The sequence below is a fragment of the Eucalyptus grandis genome, chromosome 2, assembly GCF_016545825.1.
Source record: "Eucalyptus grandis isolate ANBG69807.140 chromosome 2, ASM1654582v1, whole genome shotgun sequence".
In the NCBI taxonomy this organism is placed as follows: Eukaryota; Viridiplantae; Streptophyta; class Magnoliopsida; order Myrtales; family Myrtaceae; genus Eucalyptus; species Eucalyptus grandis.
Genome location: NC_052613.1, coordinates 25433928 through 25453555, shown reverse-complemented (window position 1 = coordinate 25453555; position 19628 = coordinate 25433928).

Genomic DNA, 19628 nt, shown 5'->3' with positions numbered 1-19628 from the left:
TGGAATTTAATCAATAATAAAGTCTAAGGAAGTAAAGATGCGACGCTAGAATTTAATCAACAACGAGGCACCTAAGATATACAGAAAAGATACACATTAGAATTTAATCAACGACATGAATCTAGAAACTACAATTAAGAAACACACCAAAATTTAATCAATGAAGTGAATCTGGAAACTATTACTATTATGCATGAATTAAAAAATAACACATTTATTTGTTTGTGCGTGGGGGTCTCTAGTAAACAAATGTTGCTATTTATAGCGTTTGTGCCATGACCATCTGAGAGCAGTTCTCCTGTAATTATATTCATGCCTCCATATCTCAAGAATCTTGCGCATCATCTTCTCATGATTCTACAATCTTGTCTTCAAGCGATTGTTCCTTTAAAATCGGGTTTTGATTCTTCATGCCGTGTGTTGCCTTGTCCGTTCTTGCTCCATGAATTATCAGCCTTCATAGCTTCAATCACTAGTGATTTCAAATTTGAGATTTCATAACCGCATCGTAGTGCTCTCAAGTATCTAGTCACATACCTATCTATATGGACGACCTGGTCAGTTTTTAGTCCAAGCAAGTTCAATTTTCTAAAAGCATAATGCTTTCTTAGTACAACACCTTGATTTAATAATGTCTTGTAGTTTGACTCTATTTCTTAATTCAAATTCGTTTACTTGCTTCATTAACTAATACTATGCTTGTATCCTCCTTTGATTCCTGACTACATTCTTTGTGTATTAAACCTTGCTACTTGTTTGTCTTTTGGAACAAATTTTAATGTATCTATATCAATGTGATGGAATTTAGAACAAATTGCGATTGTCTCCCTTAAAAAATAAAAATAAAAATAAGCAAAACCTCTTCTTAGCGGGCTTGATTTTAGCCTGTATCCTTAGGATAATCACAACGCAAGTCCAATTAATTTCGTGTACTTCAGCATTAAAATTTTCATTTCAGCTATAAAACTTGGAACATTCCTGCAGTTCAATCTTTACATCGAGTCCGTGAGTTTCAAGTGGACGGAAATGCAAGCATGACTTTTTTTTTAATCATTTCTTTTAATCCGACGCTATTTTATATTTTCAATAGGCTGAACACAAAACGGCGTCTATTCCTGACTAGATTTTTAAAAAACAAAAAACAAAAAACAAAAAATAGAAGAAAAATTTGAAAATAAATAGAAATTACTAAAGATCTATTAAAGCCACCCCTGACCCGCCCTTATTTTAATTGTTTTTTATGGATTCGTCCCTGCCGTGGGCTGCTCGATCTAGTCCTACGGGCTCCGGCCTTGATCATCGGTTGCTAGAGGAGCTTGCCCAGTTGTGGGAGCCCCAGTGCCACGAGCCCTGAAACTGGGAAAGCCCAACGCAGATAATCCGTGGCTCGATTCTGAAAAATGGCAAAGTAGGCCATTGATTCGGGCTCCGCATGCTTCGAGGAGATTCGATTGAATGGGTGCGGCCGGTACTTTTGGCGACACGAGGGCTCAGTTTTGGTTTAGTCACGAGCGTGGTTGTAGCAGAGTTTGGCGGGAGATGATCCATCAGCTTGCGCTTGCCTTGACCGCAGCACTTACTTGTGTTGCTTTGGTTTTCGGTGTTGGAGGGTGGAGAAAATTCGGTGGCCTCGTTCTCAGTTTCCTTGAGCCGTGCTTTCTTACGAGCAGGGCTGTCAATGGATCCGATTGGGTTTCCAGCAAACTCAACCCGAACCGAACATGAAGTGTGCGTTTTCGTAATGATCCAACCTAACCTGAAACTCGAATAGAACACGAACTGAAAATCACAGGCCGGGTTAGGTATTCATTTACTTGGAAAAATAACTCACATGGCATGTAGGCTTTCCCTCCTTTTATGTTTGCAACCGTCTCATTCATTGAGTAATGTGTCTCAGTTCGGTTCCAATCATGACCTAAACTGAACCGAACATAGTACATCTATTTTATTATCATTTACCCAAACAGAAATAAAACCCGAACAGAAAAATTTGGCTCAGGTCAGGTCGTGTTTCAGTGCAAGTATACGGTTTGATTTTGACACCCCTACCTACGAGCTCATCGATAGCAAATGTTGATGTCAAGTCTTACTTTTGATCGATACTTTTTGCAGGATTTAATTTCAGTATAACCCGTAATGTGCACACATAGCTTTTGTAATGTGGAAATATTCAACATTAAGAGGTTAATCATGTCATATTTGGGAATAATAAGTGGTTTAGGATATAGGGTTTTTCTAATGTTTCCCTAGAAGGTCATTACGTATTCAAATGTCAGAGGTTTGGCAAAGTCTCTCCTACGCACGCTCAGATAAATAAATGAGTGCAAGTGCTCATAATAAGAGGGTAGAAGTTTATGGCAGTCGATGAGTAGGATCTCGCCATATGGTAAGTCATATTTGATAAGTATAGTCCCGTATTTTTTGCATAAAATTTTAATATCATCCCTTTAGGTAATTGCTAACGTGGCATCCAATCGTCAAATGGCGGTCTGTGGCACGTTGATATATATAACTTTATTTGAAACGACATTTTACGCTTGGCGGCAATTGACTATAAATATTCTATTGGAATTTTGCGCAAATGCTTAGCACCACGTGTGTTGAATTGAAAAGTTTAAAATTGAATTGGCATCCATACAATAAGTCTAAAATTGAATTGGTAATCTTCTCATTTATTCAACAATCAAAAGAGAAAGTCAAGTCGATTGGAGCATGGGTTAAAGCAGCGCAAAATAGTTAGAAAAATTATGCATACCATAAAAGGCGCATAGTGAAATTTAGTGTGGGGGGTCACGTGTTCGTAAAAGTTTCTATTATGGAGGGAGTTATGAGATTCTGCACATGTGGCAAGTTTAGTCTAAGATATTTGTGACTATTCATAATCTCGGAGAAGATTGGTCATGTTGATTATAAACTTGCTTTGCCACCATTTTTATCCAACGTACATAATGCGTTTCATGTGCTTTTTTTTGCAGAAATATGCGTTGAATCTTAAACATTTGCTTGATTTTATACCTTTGATGTTAAAGGAGAACTTACCTTACGAGGAGCGACCTATTCGCATCAATTGATAAAAAGAATTAAGGGTAGGGACACCAAATTATTCCACATGTGAAAATCCAACCATACACAGAGAGAGGCCACCTGGACACTGGAAGTAGATGCAAGGCATGAATACCTTCATTTGTATGATAATTGAGGTAAGTTCAACTTTTAAAGACGAAAATTTCTTTTAAGGAAAGTAAAATGTAATGAGTTTGGACCTAGACAGGTTCTTAAATTGTCCTGTTTTATCAGAGTCAATCCCAAATGTAAAATTGGGTAATAATAAATCACAGGGGGCAATTTAACCAAAATTAGGAAAAATCCTCCGGCCTGATCCTCGCGATGAGGTCGCCTAGCATGCAATCAACATGATGCAGGTCCAGGAAAGTAAAATGTAATGAGTGGATCTCTCAAACAAAACAAAGTAAGTTAAAGCCCAATCACACGATTAAGCCCAACTTCCTTTCTCAAGCCCATAAACTCAATTTTTTGGTCATGGCGAAATAAAATAGAAAGCAAGGAAGTAGATGAGGGTCGGCAAAAAAAATTAAGACCCGAAAACTAAAAAGAGAGCAGAACCGCGAGAGAGAAAGCAAAGTTTCACATTGACACCTCGATACGCTGAATCATTGCCAATTCAAAGCCCTCAATAAGAATTCTAAGGGCTTGCATGTTTGTATTTCCTTTTTTTTTTTTTTTTTGAACAGATTTCCTGTTTTTTTGTTGTGGGAACAAAAAAAAAATGTAAAACACGTTTATTTGCGTTTTTATTTAAAACCTTTTTTTTTTTGTTCCGGGAACAAAATTAAAACAGAAATAAGAAACAATTTTTTTTTTTTGTTCCAGAAACACTTTTGAAGAACATATTTTCTCTTTCATCTCTTTTCTTCTCTTTTTTTTTTCTTCTTTTTTCTTTGGCCGATCGCCGGCCTCGGCCACGGGTAAAGCTCGGCAAGCTCGGGTTCACCCGGATCCGGCGAGGCTCGGCCTCGCCGATGGCTAGACGAGCTCGGCCTCACCGATCTAGGCGAGGCCGCCGGCCCCTCGTCGCCCGATCGCCAGCCATGACCGAGGCCGGCGACAGCCAAAAGAAGAAAAAAGAAGAAATAAAGAAAAAATAAAAAATAAAAAGGAAAAATAAAATAAAAATATTTTAAAAATTAAAAGAAATAAAAAAAGAATATAAATTTACCAAATGTATTTCTATTCATTTTTTATTCCCGAACAAGTTTTACTAAACTCGTTTTTCGGTAAAAAATTATTCAGGAACAATTTTTTAACAGTTAAACATAAACAAACGTGCCCTAAGTCTTGGTTCCTTTAATTGAAGAGAGTTCATCAGTAAAGATGTGATTTTCGGATTGCGATGAATTCTGATGGGCTAGATTGATTTTCAAAGGCTGTTGAACCAAGCAATCATGTTAAGAAACTTATGGGCGTCGTGGCGTCGTGGAGCCGTGAAATTTTTTAGGAGTTGATTTGGGATGCGACCGGAAAAAGCGACGGCCCAGACACTGGCAAACTTATGATGACTTTGTGCCACACTGGCAATCTGGCAATCTTATGATGACTTTGTGCCCAGACACTGGCAATCTTATGATGACTTTGTGAACACTAGTGAAATGACTTCATCGGCCTTAGACCACCTCAGCATCTCCATCTTTGAACAGCCATTCTTATCACCTGAAAAGAACGGGGGGAGACATAAATTACAGAGGAAAGTAGAAATTGAATAAAATAGGCAGAACTGCCCCCGGACTAGGACAGATAATAAAGCCTAGCTTGCCGACCATATAGCGGAAGCTGGGTTCCAGGCTTCCAGCTCATGTTGGTAGTTTCCGCATGATGGCTGATGGCCTCTTGTTTGCCTGCTTTGATCTAAAGAATGGGAGACCTAACGCTTTGAGTTTGCCTGCTTTCTTTAAGGAAGAGAGGTTCCAGGTGAATCAATGCTCTCTGCTGAAACAGGGAGGTTCCAGGGGAATCAATGCTCTCTCCTGAAACGGGGCCTGAATCCTTTGGGAAATCTTTTCCATTCTGCTCTTCTTCTTCCCATGCACCCCACAAACTTTAATTCCAATAGATGCTTCCTTCAAACTAGGATCAAAATATCCATGTAAATATTTTTAGTAAGATTTTATGAAATCACAGTCAACTGTCCTAAAAATTTAAATCATTAGATGAAGACATAATTTATAATTTATATATTCAACACTCATCATCTTATGATTAAAAAAAAAGAAACACTCTTCATCTCATCTGGCCTAATGTTTCCGCACACCTTCCATTCCTATTGTTTGTGGATCAAATTATGCACCCGATTGATTCGGAATCGATAAAATGAGTGCAAGTAACGATAAGGGTGACCCGTGATGGAAATAAAGTAGTCGAGGAACAGGATATGAACTATTGACAATCAAGAAATGCTAACGACTCCGCAATGCGGATGAGCCAGATTGAATCATCAATCACGACCGTGAATTCCATGGTGACGTGTTCAACCATGACCACTTTTAGAAGATTTGAAGACTATCAAATGGAGGGAAGCATATTATAGAACGTGTCGTAGTTTGTTGGAGCGGTATCAGAATGAGTAATAATGGAATTATTGTTTCAATTGCAACTTACTGCATTACTCCCTCCAAAGAAAATTAGAGACATTATCCGATCAATTCGAAACATATTATATAGATATCAATTCAGTTATAAATTTTTGCACACATCAATTTGATTGATGTGTCATTGTTTATCAATATGAGATTTTAAATGGATTTAACCATTAATGGCCTGCATGGTAACGTTTCTGTTCTTCCCAATTTCTATTCTTTTGTTCCCTGGAACCAAAAAAAAAAGGAACAGAAATCTGTTTGGTAAAACTTTTATTTCTAGAAACAAAAAATCTATTTTTTTGTTCCCGGAAACAAATTTAAAATAGAAATAAGAAACAAAAAAAAAAGTAACTTCTTGTTCCCGAGAACAATTTCTAGAAATAAGCCAATTTTTTCTTTTCTTTTCTTTTTCTTTTGTTTTTCTTGCTTGCTGCGGCCTTGGGTGGTCACATGCCAACTGCTGGCCACCTTTGGCCGACTGCTGTGGCCACCATCGGCCAACCGCTGCCGCCATCTAATCGTTGTTGCTGCCACCCACAACCCACGGCCACCCCTGACCGCTGATGACCACCACCAACCACCGTTGCCACCATTGACCGCCAGCCGCCATTGCCAGCCACCGTCGTCGCCACCGCCTGACCGCCATCGTTGCCTGCCACTCGCCGCAAGCCGCCGCCCGCTGCCGTTGCCCGTCGCAGTTGCCGCCCTAGGACCGTCGATCATCATTGTCGAGCGCCGCCACACGATCACCGCCCACAACCCATCGACCGTCACCAACCGCCGGCGGCTAGCGATCATGCGATGGCAATCGACGATGACGGTTGGTAGTCCTACGGCGGCAACCGGCGACGACAGGCGACGACAACAGGCGGTGACGGGCGGCGACAGGCGGTGGTTAGCGATCTGTAAGCAAAGAATAAAGAATAAAGAAATAAAAAAAAAAAAAAATTGTATCAAACGAATTTCTATTCTTTTTCAATTTCAAGAATATAAATTTTGTATAGTTATAAAATATCTTATTTTATTCAGAAATTATTTCTCAAAATAGAATTTTTTTTTTTTTGTCTCTACTCTATTCCTACTCTACACTCACTTGCAGACTTGTGCCATGCCTCTTGCAGGGCGTGGGAGTCGCAACTCACTCGCGAAACTTACGCGTCCCCACCCCCAGTCAAAAAGCGTTACAATGCGCATCCTAATTCAATGCGTCACCGTCAAGGAAAGTGAGGAGGAGGAGTTGATAAACGGGATCGAACGAGAATTTGACCGAGTACGATTCCAGCATTAAGTGGAGGATAGGACACTAGTCTGCATGCTTGTGATTGTTCAAGGCACCAGGCAACGTTCCGTCGCATTAAATAGTGCTGCCAACCATTTTAAAGTGAGGAGAAGTTGATAAACGGGATCGAACGAGAATGTGACCGAGTACGATTCCAGCATTAAGTGGAGGATAGGACAATAGTCTGTCATGCTTGTGATTGTTCAAGGCACCAGGCAACGTTCCGAGGATAGGACACTAGTCTGTCATGCTTGTGATTGTTCAAGGCACCAGGCAACGTTCCGTCGCATTAAATAATGCTGCCAACCATTTTAAAGCTGACTCACAATCATCTAACATGATAACATCAACTAAAGGGCACAAACAACATTTGATTTTCTAAAATCCGCCTGAAAGCCAAAGTGGGGATTCAAAGAACTAAAACACAATTTGCACCCAACTATTGAGACCCGTGTCAAGAGCATGCTCAAATATAGTAAAGTTTCGTTCATTTTCGTGAAAATGTGACACTTCTCAAAAATGTTTTTCACAAAATTATTTTTCAAGAAAATGACAATATTTTATAGTATTCGGTTGCAACTTGAAAATGAATATTTTTAGCCATTTAGTAGGGAAATAAGATTTTTCAGGGAAAATTTACCAAAAGTTCGAATTTTCAATTTTTAGTTCTTTCCAATTTTTCTTTTATTTTCTTTCTCTTTCTTCCTTGGCTTATGGTCAGTCGTTAGCCGTCACCGGGCATTGCCAATTGTTGCTATGGCTAGCCACTGGGCAAAAAAGAAGGAAAAAGGAAAAAAGATAGAAAAATTAATTAATTAAAAATTTTGAAATTTTAAATATTTTATAAGAACAAACATTTTATTTATTAAGGACCTAAGCTCGAGCACCGATGACCCATACATGGCCTCTGTGGATCAAAGCTTGCGTATCGAGGACTTGAGCACATCTTTTGTGGACCTAGGCATGGGCACTAAGGGCTCGGGCCAGGCCACATGAGACTTGGTCCTAAAGTCGAGACCTAAAAACCAACGTTAGAGTCTTCGTATCCAAGTATAGTCTCGGATTCAAACGCCGATACTTAGTTATATCAGTTTTTCAAAGAGAGACCGACTTTAAATATAGATTTTCTATTCAATTATTTTTGTAAGCAAATTGTGCGCTGGAAAACGTAGAAAATGTTTTCTGCAAAACGAATGGAACATAAATCTTTTTCTAGAATGTAATCAGCAAAATAAAGAAATCAGGTTGCAAATAACTTTATAAGTGACAGGAGATAAGGAGATCATATAAATCCCATAAACAAGTAACATTTGGACAACTTGGCAAAATCGATAAGACCATGCAACTGGATGATACGTCACTGATGCCAATGCCCATCTTATCGCAGTGGATCCAAAATTGTCTGGCAGGATGATAAGTGCTTTGCACTCGACCAGTTTGCCCACCCATCTGTGGATCGAAGCTTGAGTATCGAGGACTTGAGCACATCTTTTATGGACCTAGGCATGGGCACTAAGGGCTCGGGCCAGGCCACAGGAGACTTGGTCCTAAAGTCGAGACCTAAAAACCAACGTTAGAGTCTTCGTATCCAAGTATAGAGTCTTGGATTCAAACGCCAATACTTAGTTATATCGGTTTTTCAAAGAGAGACCGACTTTAAATATAGATTTTCTATTCAATTATTTTTGCAAGCAAATTGTGCGCTAGAAAATGCATAAAATGTTTTCTACAAAACGAACGGAACATAAATCTTTTTCTAGAATGTAATCAGCAAAATAAATAAATCATGTTGCAAATAACTTTATAAGTGACAGGAGATAAGGAGATCATATAAATCCCATAAACAAGTAACATTTCGACAACTTGGCAAAAATCGATAAGACCATGCAACTGGACGGTACGTCACTGATGCCAATACCCATCTAATCGCAGTGGATCCAAAATTGTCCGGCGGGATGATAAGTTATGAGAAAGCAACCGCAGACGTAAAGAGAAAGGCAAGCTATGGATCACAGTGCTTTGCACTCAACCGGTTTGCCCACCCATCTGTGGATCGAAGCTTGAGTATCGAGGACTTGAGCACATCTTTTGTGGACCTAGGCATGGGCACTAAGGGCTTGGGCCAGGCCACAAGAGACTTGGTCCTAAAGTCGAGACCTAAAAACCAACGTTAGAGTCTTCGTATCCAAGTATAGAGTCTCGAATTCAAACGCCGATACTTAGTTGTATCAGTTTTTCAAAGAGAGACCGACTTTAAATATAGATTTTCTATTCAATTATTTTTGTAAGCAAATTGTGCGCTGGAAAATGCAGAAAATGTTTTCTGCAAAACAAACGAAACATAAATCTTTTTCTAGAATGTAATTAGCAAAATAAAGAAATCAGGTTGCAAATAACTTTATAAGTGACAAGAGATAAGGAGATCATATAAATCCCATAAACAAGTAACATTTGGACAACTTGGCAAAATCAATAAGACCATGCAACTGGACGGTACGTCACTGATGCCAATACCCATCTAATTGCAGCAGATCCAAAATTGTCCGGCGGGACGATAAGTTATGAGAAAGCAACCGCAGACAGAAAGAGAAGGGCAAGCCGTGGATCACAGCGCTTTGCACTCGACCAGTTTGCCCACCCATCTGTGGATCGAAGCTTGAGTATCGAGGACTTGAGCACATCTTTTGTGGACCTATGCATGGGCACTAACGGCTCAGGCCAGGCCACAAGAGACTTGGTCCTAAAGTCAAGACCTAAAAACCAACGTTAGAGTCTTCGTATCCAAGTATAGAGTCTTGGATTCAAACACCAATACTTAGTTATATAAGTTTTTCAAAGAAAGACCGACTTTAAATATAGATTTTCTATTCAATTATTTTTGTAAGCAAATTGTGCACTAGAAAATGCAGAAAATGTTTTTTTGCAAAACTAACGGAATATAAATCTTTTTCTAGAATGTAATCAGCAAAATAAAGAAATCAAGTTGCAAATAACTTTATAAGTGACAGGAGATAAGGAGATCATATAAATCCCATAAACAAGTAACATTTGGACAACTTGGCAAAAATCGATAAGACCATGCAACTGGACGGTACGTCACTGATGCCAATACCCATCTAATCGCAGCGGATCCAAAATTGTCCAGCGGGACGATAAGTTATGAGAAAGCAACCACTGACGAAAAGAGAAGGGCAAGCCGTGGATCACAGCGCTTTGCACTTGATCGGTTTGCCCACCCATCTGTGGATCGAAGCTTGAGTATCGAGGACTTGAGCACATCTTTTGTGGACCTAGGCATGGGCACTAAGGGCTCAGGCCAGGCCACAGGAGACTTGGTCCTAAAATCGAGACCTAAAAACCAACGTTAGAGTCTTCGTATCCAAGTATAGAGTCTTGGATTCAAACACCAATACTTAGTTATATCAGTTTTTCAAAGAAAGACCGACTTTAAATATAGATTTTCTATTCAATTATTTTTGTAAGCAAATTGTGCACTAGAAAATGCAGAAAATGTTTTTTGCAAAACGAACGGAATATAAATCTTTTTCTAGAATGTAATCAGCAAAATAAAGAAATCAGGTTGCAAATAACTTTATAAGTGACAGGAGATAAGGAGATCATATAAATCCCATAAACAAGTAACATTTGGACAACTTGGCAAAAATCGATAAGACCATGCAACTGGACGGTACGTCACTAATGCCAATACCCATCTAATCGCAGCGGATCCAAAATTGTCCAGCAGGACGATAAGTTATGAGAAAGCAACCGCAGACGAAAAGAGAAGGGTAAGGCATGGATCACAGCGCTTTGCACTCGACCGGTTTGCCCACCCATCTTTGGATCGAAGCTTGAGTATCGAGGACTTGAGCACATCTTTTGTGGACCTAGGCATGGGCACTAAGGGCTCGGGCCAGGCCACGAGAGACTTGGTCCTAAAGTCGAGACCTAAAACCAACGTTAGAGTCTTCGTATCCAAAGATGAGTCTCGGATTCAAACGCCGATACTTAGTTATATCAGTTTTTCAAAGAAAGACCAACTTTAAATATAGATTTTCTATTCAATTATTTTTGTAAGCAAATTGTGCGCTGGAAAATGCAGAAAATGTTTTTTGCAAAACGAACGGAACATAAATCTTTTTCTAGAATGTAATCGGCAAAATAAAGAAATCAGGTTGCAAATAACTTTATAAGTGACAGGAGATAAGGAGATCATATAAATCCCATAAACAAGTAACATTTGGACAACTTGGCAAAATCGATAAGACCATGCAACTGGATGGTACGTCATTGATGGCAATACCCATCTAATCGCAACAGATCTAAAATTGTCCGACGGGACGATAAGTCATGAGAAAGCAACCGCAGACGAAAAGAGAAGGGCAAGTTGTGGATCACAGCGCTTTGCACTCGACCGGTTTTGCCCACGCATCATGAACCTCATGGTTGATAAGCACGTGTCGTGCTGCAGCTTCTGCGGCTGATTTTGCAGCCGTGCATCCCTCACCCAGGAGCAGACCCAAGCATGCCCATCCATCAACTTCATCCTACGTGATACCTCAATCACAGTTAAAAAGATTACTTATACTTGATCAATCGTAAATTTATTATACGAATGATAATTCCACCCTAAATTTTTTAGATTTTCTCAATTTTGTTCCAAATCTTTACTTGAAATTCGAATATAATATTTTTGGTCAATTTCACTGGAAATCGCTAATGTAACATTCTCGTCATTGATAAATGTTCTACATGGCATATTACTATGTTAGTAATCTTTGATAAAAATCAGCATGAATGACTACGTTGGATCTTAGCATAAAAATTTAATACTAAATTGACAAAATCGAAAAATTTAAAATTTAATTGATATGCACACAATAGATTTAAGAGTGAACAGTCAATTCCTTCATAATAATTTCCCACCTAGCTGTCACAATTCCACACATGGTATGAGCCCCCAAGTGGGAACAATTTGTCTCGAGCCATCTTTTCCGTTGGAACATCACGATACTTCATACGTACGACTGTCCACGGGGACCCCCGTCAAGTTACACACTTCAAAAATTAGAGGGTCCATATAAATTGCACATTCAACTAATGAAGAGTTGCCATCATTTTGTGACCTACACATGTCTTGTTTTCTTACTTGAAGGCTCGGTTTGTTTCGCGAAAAAAATGCAATATTTTTCAAAATATTTCGGAAAGTCATTTTTCAAGAAAATGACAATATTTTCCGATATTTTGGTGAAAAGTGAAAATCAATTAGAAAATCTTTTCCCCCCATTTTTACGTGGAAAATCTGATTTGATTAAAAAAATAAATTCAAAATTTGTAATATTTTTTATTTAAAATTACTTTTATTTTTTATTCTTTTTCTTTATTCTTTTTCCTTCTTCCTTTCCATGGCTCTAACTAGAGGTGATCGGTTTCCTATTTGGTCTGGTCCCACCTAAGAATCGAGAATCGGACAAGGAGGATAAGTTTTGACCTTCCCGTGAGTGACGATGGAACACCCCTTTTCTCGCCGGTGTCGCTTTGCTACCCCAGCAAAGTTAAAGTTGTGATTTTTTTTTTTTTTTTTTTTTTTGCTTCTTTCCACCTCTTGCAAGCATCGCTTGCGAGTTATCTCTTTCGGTCACATTTTTATATGGTGAATTTAGTTATTTCATTTTGGTCGTACTTTGAGAGTTCTTGTCCTGGATTTTCATTTTTCTCGAACCTTATTTTGCAGAGGAGCTCAAGCCAATTTATATTATGAACTCTGAACTCGGTCTAGGACTATAAAAAATCTCATTAATTTCCAACAAATGTAAGAAAATATGACATGTTCCTTCAAATTTACTCTTTTGTGTTTGGAATTTTTGAATTTCTCATTTAATCTCTGTCAAATTAAAACAATAAATGATATTAACAAATGTCGGATTACCTTTACCAAAAAAAAAAAAATGTTGGATTAATATTTTTAGTATAAATTAATTCTATGCTCTTTTTATTATTATTTATTTATTTTTGCATATATATAAATATATTTTTATATACATAACATGTCGGAATATGTCGGAATTCTCTATTTTTTGAGAAATAACATATTGGCGTGTCGTGTCACGTGTCGCGTGTCGCGTGTCGCGTGTCTGTGTCAGTGCTACATAGATTGTTACTATTTTAGGATTTATTGCTATTTTTCATAAATTAAAAAATATTTTAAAAAAGTGTCAGTCCGGTCCGATCTAATTCCCTCTTGAAGTTGGAACTGGATCAAAAATCTTCAATTCCCTTTTTATGGAATCAAGAACCAGACTGACGTCCTCGAGAACCGAACCAAATCATTTGGTCTAGTCCAATCCAAGCAGTTCCCGATTTGGTCGGTTCGATATGCTCACCCTTAACTCCGATGCAACCACCACCACCACCACCACCATGGAGCTCGACATGGATTCCATGGCCCGTGCCATCGGCATCTCTGTCCCTGTGTTTTGCTTCCTCACCACCATCCCTGTCTCCTTCCTCTATCAGTTTGTCCTCAACCGACTTGAGAGGGACAAGCTTGCACTAGGCTAGCAAGGCTCGAGCTCATTAGATTCTTACAAGCCGAGCCGAGCTAAGCTCGAGTGAGGCTTCACCTCACCAGATTCGGCAAGGTTGAGCTCCTCGAGGCTAGCGAGCTCAAGCCTCACCAAAGGTTGCCAAGTCATGGCAAGCTCAAGGCCTTGCAAGTCGATCGTCCACTTGAGCTTGAACGAGGCCAATGATGGAAGAAGCAGAGGGTTTCATGTGGACGACAATGAACTTGAACGGAGAATCATGCCTCAGGCAAGTGGGCCGGCAAGGCGCAAGCTCACTTGTCAATCGCCAACTATGGCCACGATCAGCAACCAGCAGCCAAGGAAGAAACAAAAACAAAATAAAAAATAAAAATAAAAATAATTAAATTTTGATTTTTTTTTAAAAAATACTTCAAAAATAACGAGTGTTTCATTAACCAATGACCCAAACCCAAGCACCAAGAGCCTATGCACAGCATTTGTGGACTTGGGCTGAGTGCAAGGGACCATAGCTCGACTTTTGAGGACACAAGTACTACCTTTATAGACCTAGACATGGGTGCTGGGGCATCAAGGCTCTGTTTGGTTCAGCTTTGGGGATGAGCATTTGGACTCCAAAGTCCCTTAGCCAAATGCAAACCTGTTTGGTTCGGTTTTTTGGGCGACTTTGGCAAGATGCAATTGCATCTCCAAGTGACTCTAAGGGCCTTTAGCCAAATGGAGGTCCTGGAGGTACTTTGGGAAGTTGTATTTTGAGAATGCAAGTTTGGATACTATTCATCTTCGAGGGTACTGTTCATCAGGCGAGGAAAACCACCGCACGGAGGCCGACCACCGTCGGCCGAGAGGTCCCGCGCGCCGGTGACCGCCGCCTGAGGGTCGCCCTACCCCAGCGACCGTCGCTGGACCTCGGGCGACGTGCGGGTCGCGCGACTCGGGCATCGATGGCCCGGGTCGTGCGACCCGGGCGCCGCCCGAGGTCGCGCGACCCAGCGACGCGACCTCGGGCGCCGTCGCCGGGGTCGCGTGACCTCGGGCGATGGTCGCCGGGTCGCGCTCGCCATCCGGTCGCGAGATCCGTGGCGGACCGCCGGATCCGCCGGATTCGGCGATCCGGTGGCCGGACTTCAAAGTTGTATCTCAATGCAAATTTTACCAAACGATATTTGCATTTCGAAAAACCCCATTCACCCAAAGGTATTTGCATTTTGGCAAATACATTCCCCAAAAGCCGAACCAAACGGGCCCCAAGTATGAGCACCAAGAGTTCAAGCCTGGCCTCAATGGATTCAGGCTTAGGTAGTGGGGGTTTTTGTACTTAAGCGTAAAGTTTCGAGGTGAAGGGTTAATACCTAATCATATTTTGAAAAATGTTTTTCGGTTTGTCAAAGAGCAAATCACTTTCCTACATTTTAACATAAATTTTCCGTTGATTAGGAAAATATTTTTCATTAACTCATTTTCCCAAACGAACCAAATGTGGGAAAATAAAACACACTATTATACTTGACTCGTTTTTAATGAACCAGATCTAACTATTTGATTTTATCGCATCATACATGTATATTACATGCTTCAAGACACTAGCAGTGAAATTTGTTTGACGTAATGTTATCTATTAAGTTTGGATTTTCCATTTCATAGTATTAATTGAATGATACGTCTCCTTTTTACTGTATAAAAAAGGTGGAGAGGGACGACCGATGCATTTACTCTCTTGGGTGTTTCTTTGAAGATCTCATGCTGCTGCGAAATATATGTTGAATTATAATTACTCAATAATCCATCCCGTGATCCAAAGGCTTACGGTTGATGAACCAATCACTATATTATCTCCGCTAGCATGCTAGAAGGGGGGAGTTCTCCCCACACGAGATAATACTAGATGTTCTAAATAGAAATTGGCTAAAGATCCGCTCGCGCGGCATCACTCGAACTCCTAACCCCGTCTTAACATGTATAATCATTGCCCGAAAATAATATGCCTTTATATATATATATTATATATATATATATTATATATATAATATATATATCTTCAAATTATAATCTTAGGTTATCTTAGGTATATAACAAGTTGAAAAATTGTGGGTTACAATACACATTGTGAGATCTCTAAGAAACAATATACTGTTTATGAAAATAAAAATAAATTCCATCATAGCACCTGAGTACATAGCTTGTCGACACGCCATGTTGGATGATTTAATTTATTTTAAGGCCACGTCGATTTTTGGGCAAGGCAAATCATCAGTAATACATAATTGACCGATTTTTTTAAATTTGTAGTACTTAAGTAAGCAAAAAATAAGTTATGACACTTTTAAGTGAAAGTTATACAAAAATTATAATACTCATATTGTTCTTATTTCGAAGTGAGAAGTTTTCTCCACATAAGATGCTAAATGCTCTAGATAGAAACTGGCTAAAGATCTGCTCACGATATCACTCGAACTACTAACCCTCTCTTAACATATGTAATCATTGACCGAAAATAAATATGCTTTTTTTTTTCTCAAAGGAAATTTTTTTATTTCGTATGCGTGTTTGTGGTCGTTAAAAAAAAATGCGATATCTTCAAATTATAATCTTCGGTACATGACAAGTTGAAAAATGTGGGTTACAGTACACATGATGAGATCTTTAAGAAATAATATAATATTTATGAAAGTAAAAAAAAATTAATTCCCTCATAGCACCTAAGTACATGGCTTGTGCACATGAAAAATGTGTTTCTAAATTAAAGTAAAACATGAACAAATTAGGACTGACATGTATGCACATGGCTAGTACATTAACAATGAATAATTTGAAATATATATTTTTTAAAACTAGTCGGCTTGTGTCACTTGAAATAATTAGTCAATGAAAAATATATTCATCATTAATAATAATTTATATCTAAACAGTTTCATGAGCCATAAAAAAAATTATCCTTCATTCAGCGCAAAATAAATGTTTTTATTGCGCCAAATTTCCATGCCTCCATGCGTAAAGCAATGATATTGTGCTCTGGAATGGGAATGTAAGGTGAAAGGATATGAGTAGAGCTCACCGCTTGTTTCGTACCACGAAAAGTTGTCTTTTAGCTCTATTTATTTTCTGAAAAATAAATAATTTGAAATATATATATTTTAAAACTAGTCGGCTTGTGTCACTTGAAATAATTAGTCAATGAAAAATATATTCATCATTAATAATAATTTATGTCTAAACAGTTTCATGGGCGATAAAAAAAAAAATTATCCTTCATTTGGCGCAAAATAAATATTTTTATTGCGCCAAATTTCCACGCCTCCATGCGTAAAGCAAAGATATTGTGCTCTGGAATGGGAATGTAAGGTGAAAGGACATGAGTAGAGCTTGCCACTTGTTTCTTACCACGAAATGTCGTCTTTTAGCTCTATTTATTTTCTGAAAAATAAATAATTTGAAATATATATTTTTTAAAACTAGTCGGCTTGTGTCACTTGAAATAATTAGTCAATGAAAAATATATTCATCATTAATAATAATTTATGTTTAAACAGTTTCATGGGAGATAAAAAAAAATTATCCTTCATTCGGCGCAAATTAAACGTTTTTATTGCGCCAAATTTCCACGCCTCCATGCGTAAAGCAATGATATTGTGCTCTGGAATGGGAATGTAAGGTGAAAGGATATGAGTAGAGCTCACCGCTTGTTTCGTACCACGAAAAGTTGTCTTTTAGCTCTATTTATTTTCTCAAAAATAAATAATTTGAAATATATATTTTTTAAAACTAGTCGGCTTGTGTCACTTGAAATAATTAGTCAATGAAAAATATATTCATCATTAATAATAATTTATGTCTAAACAGTTTCATGGGCGATAAAAAAAAAATTATCCTTCATTTGGCGCAAAATAAATATTTTTATTGCGCCAAATTTCCACGCCTCCATGCGTAAAGCAAAGATATTGTGCTCTGGAATGGGAATGTAAGGTGAAAGGACATGAGTAGAGCTCGCCACTTGTTTCTTACCATGAAATGTCGTCTTTTAGCTCTATTTATTTTCTGAAAAATAAATAATTTGAAATATATATTTTTTAAAACTAGTCGGCTTGTGTCACTTGAAATAATTAGTCAATGAAAATATATTCATCATTAATAATAATTTATGTTTAAACAGTTTCATGGGCGATAAAAAAATTATCCTTCATTCGGCGCAAATTAAACGTTTTTATTGCGCCAAATTTCCATGCCTCCATGCGTAAAGCAATGATATTGTGCTCTGGAATGGGAATGTAAGGTGAAAGGATATGAGTAGAGCTCACTGCTTGTTTCGTACCACGAAAAGTCGTCTTTTAGCTCTATTTATTTTCTGAAAAATGAATAATTTGAAATATATATTTTTAAAACTAGCCGGCTTGTGTCACTTGAAATAATTAGTCAATGAAAATATATTCATCATTAATAATAATTTATGTCTAAACAGTTTCATGGGCGATAAAAAAAAATTATCCTTCGTTCGGCGCAAAATAAATATTTTTATGGGTTAATACCCTGAAAAACCCCAAACAGGTACATTTGTGACAAATTTACCCCAAACTATTTTTTTGACCACCAAAAATTCAAAACTGGTATACCTTTGACAAATTTACCCCAAACTAGTACAGTTGTGACAAATTTACTTTCTATTAGTTTTCGTTAAATTTTATTGTCAAATTATTAAGTTAAATTACACGTGACAATTGACTAATATATCGATTTATGATTTTACGCATCGTTTGTCACAGTTTACAATTTTTTTTATTTTTTTGTGGTATTAATCTAATTTAGCGGATGGTATATTTGTCACAACTTTACCATGTTGAAGTTTTTTGCGGTCAAATAAATTAGTTTAGGGTAAATTTATCGTAAATGTACCAGTTTAAGGTTTTTTATGGTTAGTCGGGGTAAATTTGTCACAAGTGTATTAGTTTGGGGTTTTTCATGGTCAAAAAAATAGTTTTGGGTAAATTTGTCACATGTGTACCAGTTTGGGGTTTTTTAGGGTATTAACCCTATTTTTATTGCGCCAAATTTCCACGCCTCCATGCGTAAAGCAAAGATATTGTGCTCTGGAATGGGAATGTAAGGTGAAAGGACATGAGTAGAGCTCGCCGCTTGTTTTGTACCACGAAATGTCGTCTTTAGCTCTATTTATTTTCTGAAAAATGAATAATTTGAAATATATTTTTCTAAAACTAGCCGGCTTGTGTCACTTAAAATAATTAGTCAATGAAAAATATATTAATCATTAACAATAATTTATGTCTAAACAGTTTCATAGGCAATAAAAAAACAAATTCCTTCATTTGGCGCAAAATAAACGTTTTTATTGCGCTATTTTTCCACACCTCCATGCGTAAAGCAATGACATTGTGCTCTGGAATGGAATGTAAGGTGAAAAGGACATGAGTAGAGCTCGCCACTTGTTTCGTATAACAAAATGTCGTCTTTTAGTTCTATTTATTTTCTGAAAAATGAATAATTTGCAATATATTTTTCTAAAACTAGTTGGCTTGCGTCACTTGAAATAATTAGTCAATGAAAAATATATTCATCATTAATAATAATTTATGTCTAATCAATTTCATGGGCGATAAAAAAAAAATTATCCTTCATTCGGCGCAAAATAAACGTTCTTATTGCGCCAAATTTCCATGCCTCCATGCGTAAAGCAATGATATTGTGCTCTGGAATGGAATGTAAGGTGAAAGGCAGTTGACGTGAGGAAGAGCTCGCCGCTTTGTTTGGACTTGAAGAGTCAGAGCGTACAACGAAAAGACATTACTTAAGTTGTGTAACACGGACGCGTGGCCGGTGAGCCCACTTCACATTAGCCGTCGAGCAGGAAGATCCTGGAACAGGGTCCCCTCTCCGTCCGAGACGAAGCCAGCTCGGGCGATGGCGATGGCGTTGGCGGATCCATCGAGGTAATTTCGGTGGAAGTTGAGCGGCGACTTCGGTTGGTGGAAGAGTCAGTAAAGTCTCCCCCCAAGTGATGCATTAACCTGGTGACCGAGACTTTGGGGCGCAGAAAAAAAAATCAGATCCCATTGCTCAGACGACGGCGACCTCCTTCCTAACCACATGAAAAACAAATGCTAATGAGACGACGACCAAGACCTGTTGTCTTCTTTTTTT